Below are 12,509 nucleotides of genomic sequence, written 5' to 3'. Positions count from 1 at the left end.
GAAGAGGGGAGAAGAACCTAGAGTCTTGGAGAGGTTAGTGAAAGACTCTAAATTTTTGTAGAAACTTGTAGAGAAGTCTTGAAAGACTAGAAATTCTCTAGAGTGTGTAGAGAATTCTAGAGTAAGGACTTCTTTGTAAATATGGAAGGATTTGAATAGCAATTTTTATTTACACTTGAGCCCCTTAAGAGTAGTATAAATAGGGGAGACATTCATTTGTAGAAAACCATCCAGAAATCAAGCATTCTTTCAAGTAATACAAAGCCTTCTTCATAAAATCTCTCTTGTCTTTCTTACAATCTAGCCCTTAGCGATCTAGTCTTAAAGGCTTACTTGAGCTTGCAAGATCGTGAAAGATTCGTGAGTAAGTTATCAAGTACCGCACGGAGGTCTTAGTTGAAGTCTAAGTCCGTGACAGATTAATAGATAATGAAAATGGAGGGGGAGGATTTCAATTTTTTTGAAATAAGAGGGAAGATTTTTTAAAAGTTTGAAATTCTAATATGTACCCCAAAATTTTTAATTATTTTAATCAAATCCATATTTTAATTAATCTCATTTAACCAAGTCAATATCACTTTTTTTTAATTAAGAACTTTTTATCATCTAGGACTCAATTCTCTCACGTGTCCTTAGCTGAAAATCTATTTGTTATATTAGAAATGAATAAATGCTTGTTGAAATGAATATTTTAAGTTTATAAGGCCATAAATAAGTATTATCGATATATTCCCCACTACAAGATGATTAGATGAAGAAAAGACAAAGTTTAATTAGCAACAAATAAAAAAAAAAGTGGGCCGATTTGTCTTTTCTTCTTTTTAAAAAATATCATTTAAAGGAGTAGCAGTTAAGTATTGTGAAGAAAATATATTAAGAAATACTTCATTAGTCGACTTTTATTTGTCCACTTATCTAAAAATAATATCCATTTTTATTTATTTAATTAAAAATTAAGAGATAATTTATCATTTTATTCTTAATTTAATTTTATTAATCATTTTTCAAAGTCATTTCTAAAATATTATTTTTTTATAATAAAAATTAATATAATAAAATTATTATTTTATTTATTATTTTTTAAAATGTGTGTCAAATTGATATTGAACAAATAAAAATTGGACGGAGGGAGTATTATTTGAGGGTCAAATGGTTGTGAGATTATGAACAAGTCATCTCTGTTAACACCATTATGCTTTCCAAACCCGTTAGTACCGCCAATCATAGCATAGGGTATATATTTTCATTCCCATAAAAAATCCTTACGTGTTGGAATGAGATATTTAGAATATAAATAAAAGCAATAGATTCCACCAATGTTTCAGTATAATTCATAAATAGTTTTAAAAAGTTAACACAAGCAAAATGAGGCAACATGTCTAATCGATCTTTGGTTAACTTACTAGTTCAAAAATTTAATTTATTCACGAAGTTTAATTTCCTAAGAATAACTTACAATTCAAACATCCCCGGCCTCTTTATTCGTATTCTTTGGAAGTCAGTGCCCTCGAGAAAATGACCAAAATGGTCCTTAATGTAGATGTAATGATTCATTTTTGTCATTTTGGGTCAGTCAATAGAGAAGAAATTTGGACCAAAAAAGTTTTGAATTGTAACTTAAAAATTTTGGGTTAGATCAATCTCATATAAAATCTGAGTGTGATAAAGTTTAGGGCAATCCAAAAATAGATTGGGATTGATGTCTAAGTTGGATTTAATTTTGTGATATCTAAGACGTTAAGGAATCTATAGAGCCTTTTGGAAGTGAATTCGGGTGAGTAGAACTTCTGAAATTGAATTTGGTGTGAAGTAGTTATTTTAGAACGTCAAGGTTTGAGGTTGTGTTGCAAAATGGGAGTTCGGGGATGAAATTTTGAGTTTTTGACTGCAAGCCGTTGTGGCTGGACAGATCTCGCTATAGCATGTTGAGGGTTGTTAGGGCAGGACAGATCCCGCTATAGTGGGTTGATGGCCGCTATAGCGCAACAATTGCAAGTTTCAGGTCAAAAATGTCTCAAATCCGTTTTTATTATTGCAACTTCGTTCTTGAAAAGCTAGAGGCGACCTAGGCCTTTTTTCCTTCAGTTTTCCACCAATTTCTTTGGTAAAGGTAAGTTAATCATTCCTCTAACTTGTAATTCGATTCTTAGACCTTAGAATCTATGTAAATTCTCTTAGGGGAAGGTTTGGACCTGAAATTAATTGTGAGAAAAATTCTAGTTGGGTTAAATGATCATGAAATTGGCCAAGAATTAGGATTGTGATATAATTTGGGTGTGTTAGGCCATTGTTCATTGATTCTTTGTATCTTTGTTTTAGACCATGAACAAGCCAAGACATTGGAAAAAGGAAAAAAACTCCGGTTCTTTAGAGTTCCAAAGCTTATTTTGAGGTAGGTGATGATTGTGTTTTTCCGTTTATGTTATATGTACCTGTTAACTATTTCGCTAGTATTGCATGCATGATATATGATTAGGGGAAAATAAAAGAACATGAATTAAAATAATGTTTGTGATCAAATTGCATGCAAGGAATGTATTACTTGGTTGTACAAGTGTGCGTGTTATTCATTGTTGTTGTGATTGTGATATGTGATTTCATATTGGATCGGACACCACATCAACACATTCGGATAGGATAACACGCCAGTACAATTAGATTGGGTACCACGCCGATACATTTGAAATGGGTACCACATAGATACACTGATTATTTGAACGAATACTATGTCGATACACTACAATTCGGGTATATATGAATTTCATAAGAGGACTGTGTTGATTGTTGTGATGTGATTGATCATGCTCATTGTGTATATTGATTTAAATATAAGAATTGAGAGTCCCATGTTGTTTAACTGTGATGTGATTGTGTATTATTTGTTTTACTAAGTTATAGTTTCTTGTTCATATATCATTTACTGAAAATGATTATGTGATCCTACCAGTACATTGTGGTTGTATGATGATACTACACTAAATATTTCTTTATTAAGTACATGACATATTTAGGTAATTGTTGAGAGACCTCAGTTGGGGACACGTGATCGTTCGAATTCGAGGGTGAGAGAGTTCCTTTAGGATGCCATGAATTCTTCCTAATTCTTAGAACCTCTATTTGGAACTTAAACATTTTTAGATTTTTACAATTATATTTATTGTTTTTGGGGTTGCATTCCCACATTTTAGTCTTTTAGATACAATTTTGGCAAGATGACTTTTAGGTTGTAGGAAATTAAATTTCGCATGTTTTGATAAATTTACTTCAGTTTATGGGAACTCAACTTTTAAACTATTTTAAAATCGTTTACACTTATCTAAATGTTTGTTAGCGTTAATAGAGTGTCGTAGTTGGGTTAGTATTGTTTCTCCCATCGGAGAATTAGTGTATGTGCCACTCACGACGGGTCAGTGTAGTGACAAGGTTGATATCAGAATGCTAGGTTCGTTGATCTCATCGTATCAAAATGAGTCCAGTAGAGTCTTGCGTAACAATACGGAGAATTTTGTACTTTTTTTCGAGAGGCTACATGACTCTAGAAAATCTCTCAATCTTCTTTCTCCCTTCATGCTATAACTTAATTCTAATTGGTATCTAGCGATCCAAATTGGTATCTGATTTCTTTCACTCTTCTGTCCGCAGATGGTTAACACTCATTCAGAACGGACATTTCTTTTCCCAAAAGACAACATACATGTTAATAACATATGAGACTGTTTTGTATAGGTAAGTTCACACCTATTGCTGGCTATAAATAGAGAGGCTTTCTCTCAGTTTTTTGTATCAAATTTTCTCTCTCTTCTGCATATATTTTCTTACAAAGAAAGTGGAGTCTTTGTGTGATTTCATTGCTGACTTTGAGTTCGCTGAAATTATTGTAGTTTGAGGTATCACTACTTCTTTAATAGTTTATCATTTTATCTTGGAGGAAATAATTCATAACCTCAGTTACAGTGAAGAGATTAAATTTTTTAAGAACATACAATAAATTTTGTGGACTCAGATACTCTCTTTTCTTTTTATCTTAAAAATATCTCTATTTTACTATATTGAATATAGGAATAACACATATTTCTACCACCATTGCCCTTCCATGGAAAACTCATTCTTATGTTAACCTTTAACCTAGGCCAAACAGATGCATAACCTTTTTAACTTATTTAGAAATTTTATTTTGACACTTCAATTCAACTTGTTCATTTTAACCCTTTAATTTTATTTTTAATGTACCATTTAAACTCAAAATGTTATGGACAGGTTAATGAAAATTTTCACATTTTAAAACACATGAGGGATCCTTTTTAATGTTAATACTCAATATTTTTATCGTTAACAACCTTCTTTCCTGTTTATTTTCTCTATTTCTTTTCGGCCCAGTTTTTCTTTCATCTACTTTGCTTATTCATTTATTTTTTTCATCTACCTCCTTTTCTATTTAACTCTCTCTCAGCTAAAGGTAATATTCTTTTTATTTTAATTTATATAATGCATTTTGTCTATATAAAATTTAAAATATCAATTATATTATATGTTTAAAAGATTAAATAAAATGTTAAAATAATGTTCAAAGAGCTCGATTGAGGAAAAAAATATCATATTAAAATTTAGAATTATAATCACCCGAATGATGTCAAATATTTTGTTGATGCCACATAAATTGAAAAAGATAAATATATTCATAGTAACATAAACTCGATATTTATATTAACTTGTGTCACTAACTTTATAATCAATTGAATATAGCTAATTGCTATACATATATAGAGAGAGAGACGATTTGATACAAGTAATGTAAATACTAAATAAATTTGGATGATTTGAAGAAAATAAAATATGTGGCACTATTTAATTGAATATTTTTTACTACCTTTTAAATATTTGTCTAATACGCACTTGAACACTTCTCCTTAATATATGCTGATGATCATAATATTCTAATTGAGACATTGTATTTGCTTATCCTTCTTTATTCTAAATATTTATTAAGTTTTTGCTCCATTATTAAGAGTTTATGATGCATTGACCGTAAAAATTTCCGTACATTTCTCATAAAGATAAGATTTTTTAAAAAATGAATATAGTCAAACAAGTTTTTAATTAAATACGAATAAATGTGTAGAAATTCTAATTAGGTATCCATTATTATCAATAAGTCCTCTCTTCTAATATAGATTAATTCAATGAGTGATCTTCCATTATCCAACTACAATAGCTCCATGAATAATTCACATTTTAATTTAAGTGACAGGATCAAAATATTGTTTGGCAGCTACCACTTATCAACTTTGTACGTACGTATGTCCAGCTTGTTCGTAGCTTACTCATCCTTGGCTGAAAACTATTTGTTGGTATTAGAGAAAGGAGAATTATACGAGAAATGAATAAATGCTTGTAGAAATAAATATTTTAAGTTGAAAAGAGGAATTATGTAAGTCTAGTTGATTCCTTATGTCGTACAAATAAACCTGAAATGCTTGATTCGAACTATGTTATATTGCATCATTCATTGATTAAGGGGCTATTACGTAATACATACTGTCTATTTGATTAAATTTCCCTCCACAAGATGAAGAAAAGACTAAGTTTTTTCAAAATATGGGTCAGTGATGTAATAGTGAGATTGTTTCACCCTTAATTAGTAGTTTCGGATTCAAGCCCGGATATAGAGAAAATCCTTTTGAAAGTACCACCCCGAATAAGACCTACAGTACACAATCCAAATCTAGTCGAGGCTCCAATGCGATCTCTGAACACTAAATGAGAAATTAAAAAAAAAAACTTAATTGGTTGGTTGGTGTGTGTGTTGAACAACCTGTTTTGGCCAAGCTTTCTTAGAGGCTAGAAGATTTTTTTTTTTTTTTTTTTGAGGCGTTTGGCCCAAAAAAAATGTATTTTTGAGAAGTATCAGAAGGATTTTTCCGCTATCGAAAAGAAGTGATAAGCTAGCCCCATTAGGCCATATTTCTAAATTTTTGGCAAGTTATATTTTGGGTGAAGTTTTAAGTGAAGTATCAAAATTTCAAAATTTTTGCTTTTTTTCAAAAGCATAAAATTAATTATTTCATGATAAAATTTATTACTATAAATTTATATTTATCAACTATTCCCCATTAACTTAACTCAATTAAATAAAACTATTTTTAGTTTTTGTTCTTGTCGTGTCATTTTATCTCTCTTTTCCTTTTTCTCTTTGAAAAAAAGTTGCTTCTTTCTTTTTCTCTAGCGTCCTTTTCCTTTATTTCTCCCCTTCTGCTCCGGAATAACAAAGAATCGCTAGAAACAAATGTTGGGATATGTACTATTAAACATGGATTATTTACTATTAATTATGAATTTAGATATAGTATTTATCATAGAATAATTATTTATTCAATTTTAATATAAGTTTTAATAGATCATATATTTGTTTATGTGTCCATTTACTTATATAGTATATGATTTAGTGTATAGAGTTTTAACTTATACACAGAGGATTAAATCATTGGTTCTTATAAGTATAAAGTTTTTTGTTCACAATCTAAGATGGAAATTGGACAAGCCATCGATATGATTACAATACAAGATTAAATGTAATTTATCTTGATTATGAGAACGGTATAGTTCCAACTTCTTGTCTTAGTGCATTTTGTATGTATTGAACGGGACCGAATAGAGATAGTTGTTTTAGACTGACTGACAAAAACATATTTTCTAAACTGTTAAATGTATTTATGTTTTCAATCTTGATATAACTATTATAATCTGTATATATTTATTATCATTTTAATTTATTAAAAGGTGAGATTCTGAGATGAGTTAATATGCCTCGTAGATTAGATGATAATAATATATATTGGTGAAATAATAAATTAGTTGATGGAATCCATGTCTCGATATAGAGATTGATGATATGCCTTTTTGAGAAGCTTATAAGTTTCCATTGTGTAAAACCTTGCAAATGGATTTATGAATCTGACACATGAAATAAGTTAATCAGTGTTCTAAAAGAAATTAATCTTTAAGTTAAATTCGTCAATACCTTAACTTATTGATTAGTATCTGTAATCTTAACACGGAGAATTACGTAAGTGTTTAATGGAGAATTTCTTGTAGAATTATTTGTAATTTATTACGGTAAGAATAATTTAAATTAATTATTTGAATTATTTCCATAATAGGGAGCCTCAACAATTAATTGTGTGGTCTTTACATTGCTCATATTTAAATAGAACTCAGAATCCTATTTTCAGTTTTGAACTGGGAAAAGATCCCTCTAAATAGGGGTTTCTCCTTGCCTAGAAAATGAGATAGTTTTTCTATACGATACTTGTCCACCCAAGTATTGAGAGAGATCGGCTGTGAACTTGGGATCACTGTAGAAGACCACAGAACTGCAGTTTAACTTGTGAATTCGCTTGAAGGTATCAGTTCACGCTTCAAGAGGTATTTATCGAATTAAATTTCAGCAACTTTATGTGTTCTAGAATGATTGTATCTGTTTTAAGATAAACGTATGTGTTATCTATTATTCATGTAAGTTGTATGATTCTGATGCTTCCATTGTGCATATAATTTTCCAACAATTGATATCAGAACCACGCTTACATCTAACTAGATAACATGACGTATATTTGTATGTGTGTTTGATCGTATACATGAATATACTGCCTTTTAGCATCAATTTATTCCCAAATTTGAAATCAATTTGTGTTGATTTCTTACCGTGATATAAAATTATCACTACATACCAGAATGAATGTTTATTGTGCCCTGTAGTTGCAAGATGGGTTATTACTCATTGTAATGCAGCATTAAAAGAAGGAAAACTTACATAGATATACTATATTAAGAAAATATTTACTATTTATGAAAATAACATTTTTATTTTCAGTAAACACTTATAATGCATTTATAATATATTTTTAATGCATATTACAGAGAATAATTTATAAAACATCTATAATACAAATTTTATCGATGAATAATACATTTATCACACACTTCAATACACTTATAATACATTGTGTCAATTTCTTACTAAGCAATCATAATATATTTTTAAAACATTTATAATAAATTTATATCACATACATAATTCACTTTTAATACATAGTGCAGATATATTATAGTATTGCTATGCATTACTATAAATAGTAATAAATAAAAAATATCGCTAAAATTAGTAATTATTCATTAAAAAATATTTACTCAAGTAATATTTTCTTAAAAGAAAGGCATAGTGGCACATCGGAAAAGATATTGTTCCAAAATAGATTTATATGGCTTTCTTATAATTGGGCCAGAAAAGAACTTCCAAAATAATAAAGCTAAATTTGGGGGGAAAAAATATGCAGATAAGTAAACATAAACTAGTTAATTAGATAATATAGCTATAGTTTGAATAATTATGGCTCGCGGCAAACATCTGGCTGTAATTACAGTTTGAGTTTTGTATAATTCACAAGATTATACAGTTAATTTTTGTATAATTCGCGCGATTTATACAAACGATATGCGCGAATCGAATTGTATAGCAACATATACAAACACAAAAAATTGTATATCGAATTATGCAAACGTTGTGCATGAACTGTATAGTGAAATTTGCAAATGTTATATAAAAACTGCGAATTGTATAGTAAATTATATAAATATATACAAATACTGCGTGAATTATACAAACACTGTTATAACTATAATTACGAATTATAATTAGCAAACTATAGTTATTAAATATAATTAAAATATTTTTAAGTGATTATATGCGAAAATTTCCTAATAATAACTATAACACTAATTTTCAAGTGACGGTTGTGCAAGTAATTTCGAAACTTCTTAAGTCGAAGAATTGATTGAAAGTGTTTCGGTGGCAATGGCGGCGTCCCTACTTGAGGGTGTTATAATATTATTAATGCAGACTTGTTAACCTGGTTGTTTGCATGTTTGGTGGTGGAAAAGACAAGGTCTTGTCTTGGAAAAATGATTCCCACCTTCCTTTGTTTGATTGATCTATATTATTTTAATTTTTTCCTCTTATAATGTATAAGAATTTTATGATTAATAAATAATTACTACTAAAGTGTTATTTATTTTGAAGTCTATAAAAATTCTTAAAGCTTTATACATGTGAGAATATATTAATAAGTGAATTGAGAGTTATGATTAATAAATAAAGTTTGTTTATGTGGTTTATTTATTTAAGTCATTGAAACATGTTCAATATGTCATGTATAAATTGTCCTGTATAAATGTATATTAGTGAAGGTTTATTTACTCAAAGGTAGATTTATCTTTAGATACTAGTAAAAATTTAATTAATTCATGATAAGAGATATTAAAGGGTTCACCCGTTTAAAAGGGAGAAACATAATATCTTGAATTCTTTGATGTATAGTTGAGAGGACAATTTGATATAAGAAGGTGTTGTGTGTCTTAGACAAAGGGAGGACACAACGTATACATTGTGCTCATGAGATAATTTTTAAAAGAGAATGAAAATTTGAATCATGCTATTTTAATTTTTAACTGTGCCTAAAACGGTTAATTTTTAAATTTGGTCATAGTTTGGAGATTATGAATTTTATAATTTTTGATTGACCTGACATTTGATGGATCCATCGAAAATGGCCCGATGAGTGATGTGTTTTAGATAGTTTGTTAGATTAAAATTTGGTTTGAATTTGATAAGATCATTCTTTATGTCAGTTATGTTTATGTAAAATCTGGAACATGATTACACATGGTGATTTAACATGAACTGATATGTGATAAGAATGTATGTCATTGTTTTAATTCCTAAAGATGCTTTAATCACTTGAATTAAATTTGGTCATAGCTTTGGAAATAAAAATCTTTTATAGACTCCAATTGACCTGTTCATTGAAAACAACCTAGCAAGAAATACTCACTGTTATGCAGTTATGTTTTTGAGGTCGTTAAGATGATTTTAAGTTCTTTCGGATTAAAATGTGATTTAGTATGAAAATAATCCTTTATATCGATTTTATTAATGTTAAATGTAGTACATGATTATACGCGATGTTTTAACATGAATTCATATATGATAAGAATATAGATATGATTATTTTTTCTTAAATCATTTGACTCTGAATTTGATCATAGTTTTGGAGATTAATATTACTTTTGAACTCTGATTGATTTGAAATTTGATAGGTTCATCAAAAATAATCAAATTAAAAATACTCATTGCTATATAGTGATTTGGCAATTTGAGGTCGTGTAGATGATGTTTTGGATATTTTTATATCTCGAAAATTAATTTTAATGAAAAATTACTCGACTATGATATGATGGTGATGGAGATTGTTCTCTATGGTCTTCATGACTAAATCTTAGTGAAGTATTAAGTTCATGCATTGGTTTTAGACCTTCCTCCATATCGAATGAAATTAATACAAGTCACTAGATTTAATCTCTAGTCTTGATAATATGTATTGACTCTCCCTATCTGAGTAATATATGATTGGATCAATGAATCTAGGGATAATGATGATCACTTGGCCTAAATTAACAATATACTCTTCACCTGAGTTAGCTATTGTTCTAATTTATTGTAGTGAATGTCTGACATCACATATGTATGCTGCATGAGTAGTTATTTTTCATCAAAAAAGTGTCATTCAAGATGCACTTATATTTATGAGGTGTGTTTTGAATTTTAATATTCAATGAATACATAAATATGTAGATTTTTGGAAAATGATACTCAGGAATATAAATAGTTTTAAAATTTTGTTCTTTGTTCTTGATTTGTATATCTATTACGCAAATGATGATATGTGATAAAAATTACTGAACGAAAAATTTTAAATCCTATTTTGGCCAAACAACATTTTTAACTGAATTGATCATAGTTTTGAAATTCGAAAAAAAGGGACTCTGATTGATCTGAAACTTGGTAGATTCATAAGAACGACCTAGTAAGAAATATATAAATTTACTATTTGTATTGTTATATGACCTTTTAGTCATATTTGGTGATAGGGGTCCTTCCCATAATTTTCAAGATTAAATAATAGTGAAGCACTAATTTTATGTGCTAGCTTTAAACCTTTCTTCCTATCGGATGAAATTAATACAAGTCATTGTGTATTTAATCGCTACTTTTGATAATCTGTATTAACTGTTACACCCATAAAAATTACCAAAATACCCCTAGATGAGAGATTGCTCGTTTAACACATCTTCCTTAACTTTTTCGGTCAATCTGAGGCCAAAAAATTGATCAGGTTGAAAACTTGTGTGGGAAAATTATCTTGGTTGAATTTTAGGGCAATCGGATCAAAAGATAAATTTTTGGAGTGAAGCAACAAAAAATAGAGAAGTGGGAGACAGATCCGCATCACGGACCTGCCGCAGACTGAACTTAATTCTATCCTAGTTATTTTCTACATGGTTAAAATTCGATCGAAAAAAATTTGAAAAAAAATTACACTACGAGAAAACCAGTCGCGTCACGGACCTAGTCTCCCACATGTTAATTTTTCTGCCATTTTTATTCTTAAGGAGGGGCATTCTGGTTTTTTTCCTCTCCCTCCTAATATAGGTCATTTTCGACCTTAAAAGAGTTCCTAAACGTATTTCTAAGTCCTTTACGCTAATTTAACTTAAGAGCTAGGGTTAAGGAGTGGAGAAGAGGCTAGGGTTCAAAAGATTCAAGCAATATCTTGCAAGATTGATTGTGTTGTCTTCATCCCAGGTATGTAAGGCAAACTAAAGTATGAACTTTGTTCTTCCATGTGCCCCAAGATTATGATAGATTAATTTGTGAATGAATTGAGTCCCCTAGATTGTGATAGATTGATTTGTGAATGAATTGAGTCCTCATGATTGTGTTATTGAGAATCTTCTTTAAATTTAACATATTTTTACATAATATTGCGTAATTGATGATTTTTATAAACTTATTCTTGAACAAATGTTTTTTTACTATTTACTTCATAAACCCTCATGATATTTTGACTAATATTGGATGAATACGATTAAGGATTGAGTCTAGAGACTTGAACTTGTGAATGTATGATTGTGTTTGGGATGTGAGCATGATGATAGTCTTGATGAAACTTGATAGTCTTTGCATCTTCATTATTGAACTAAATTGAATGGTTTCAACTAAATATTGTCATAAATAATTGTCTCAGCTACTCATAAATGAATGATTTTAGAATGATTGGAAGATTGATTATCCGAAAGGATTGATTGGATAGAACCGATGAACTAATAAAGGTCCATATGAGGCTTGTTCATTGATTGATTGGGATTGATTATCCTATGAGCATTGAGTCTTGGAAGAAGTATCGAGCACCGAATTGGGTAAGGGTAAGTAATAACTCGAACTCAATAATTACATCACCAAACGTAGAAGAGGATTAAACCATTAAAGTCAGATGTTTCCCTATTTTATTGTCCTGAAAAATAGGACTCAATTGATTGGTAGATCTAGATTAGTAGATTTGTCCTTTACCCTAGCAAGGTATTGGATGGTTGTGGCAACAACAACGAGCTTCTTG

At 29.5% G+C, this 12,509-nt stretch overlaps 1 long non-coding RNA gene across 1 annotated transcript; it reads left to right on the top strand.

Annotated features, from left to right (window-relative positions):
• Positions 1 to 246: 246 nt before the first annotated feature.
• LOC129888341 (uncharacterized) lies at positions 247 to 5,531 on the top strand. The gene is made up of 3 exons (XR_008766633.1): positions 247 to 364; positions 3,643 to 3,726; positions 5,243 to 5,531. It is a non-coding gene; the product is annotated as an uncharacterized LOC129888341 (long non-coding RNA).
• The last annotated feature ends 6,978 nt before the right edge of the window (positions 5,532 to 12,509 follow it).

Source organism: Solanum dulcamara, chromosome 5, assembly GCF_947179165.1.
Source record: "Solanum dulcamara chromosome 5, daSolDulc1.2, whole genome shotgun sequence".
Lineage (NCBI taxonomy): Eukaryota > Viridiplantae > Streptophyta > Magnoliopsida > Solanales > Solanaceae > Solanum > Solanum dulcamara.
The sequence above is the reverse complement of the archived record's forward strand: the minus strand, read 5'-3'. Positions and strand labels throughout refer to the sequence as shown.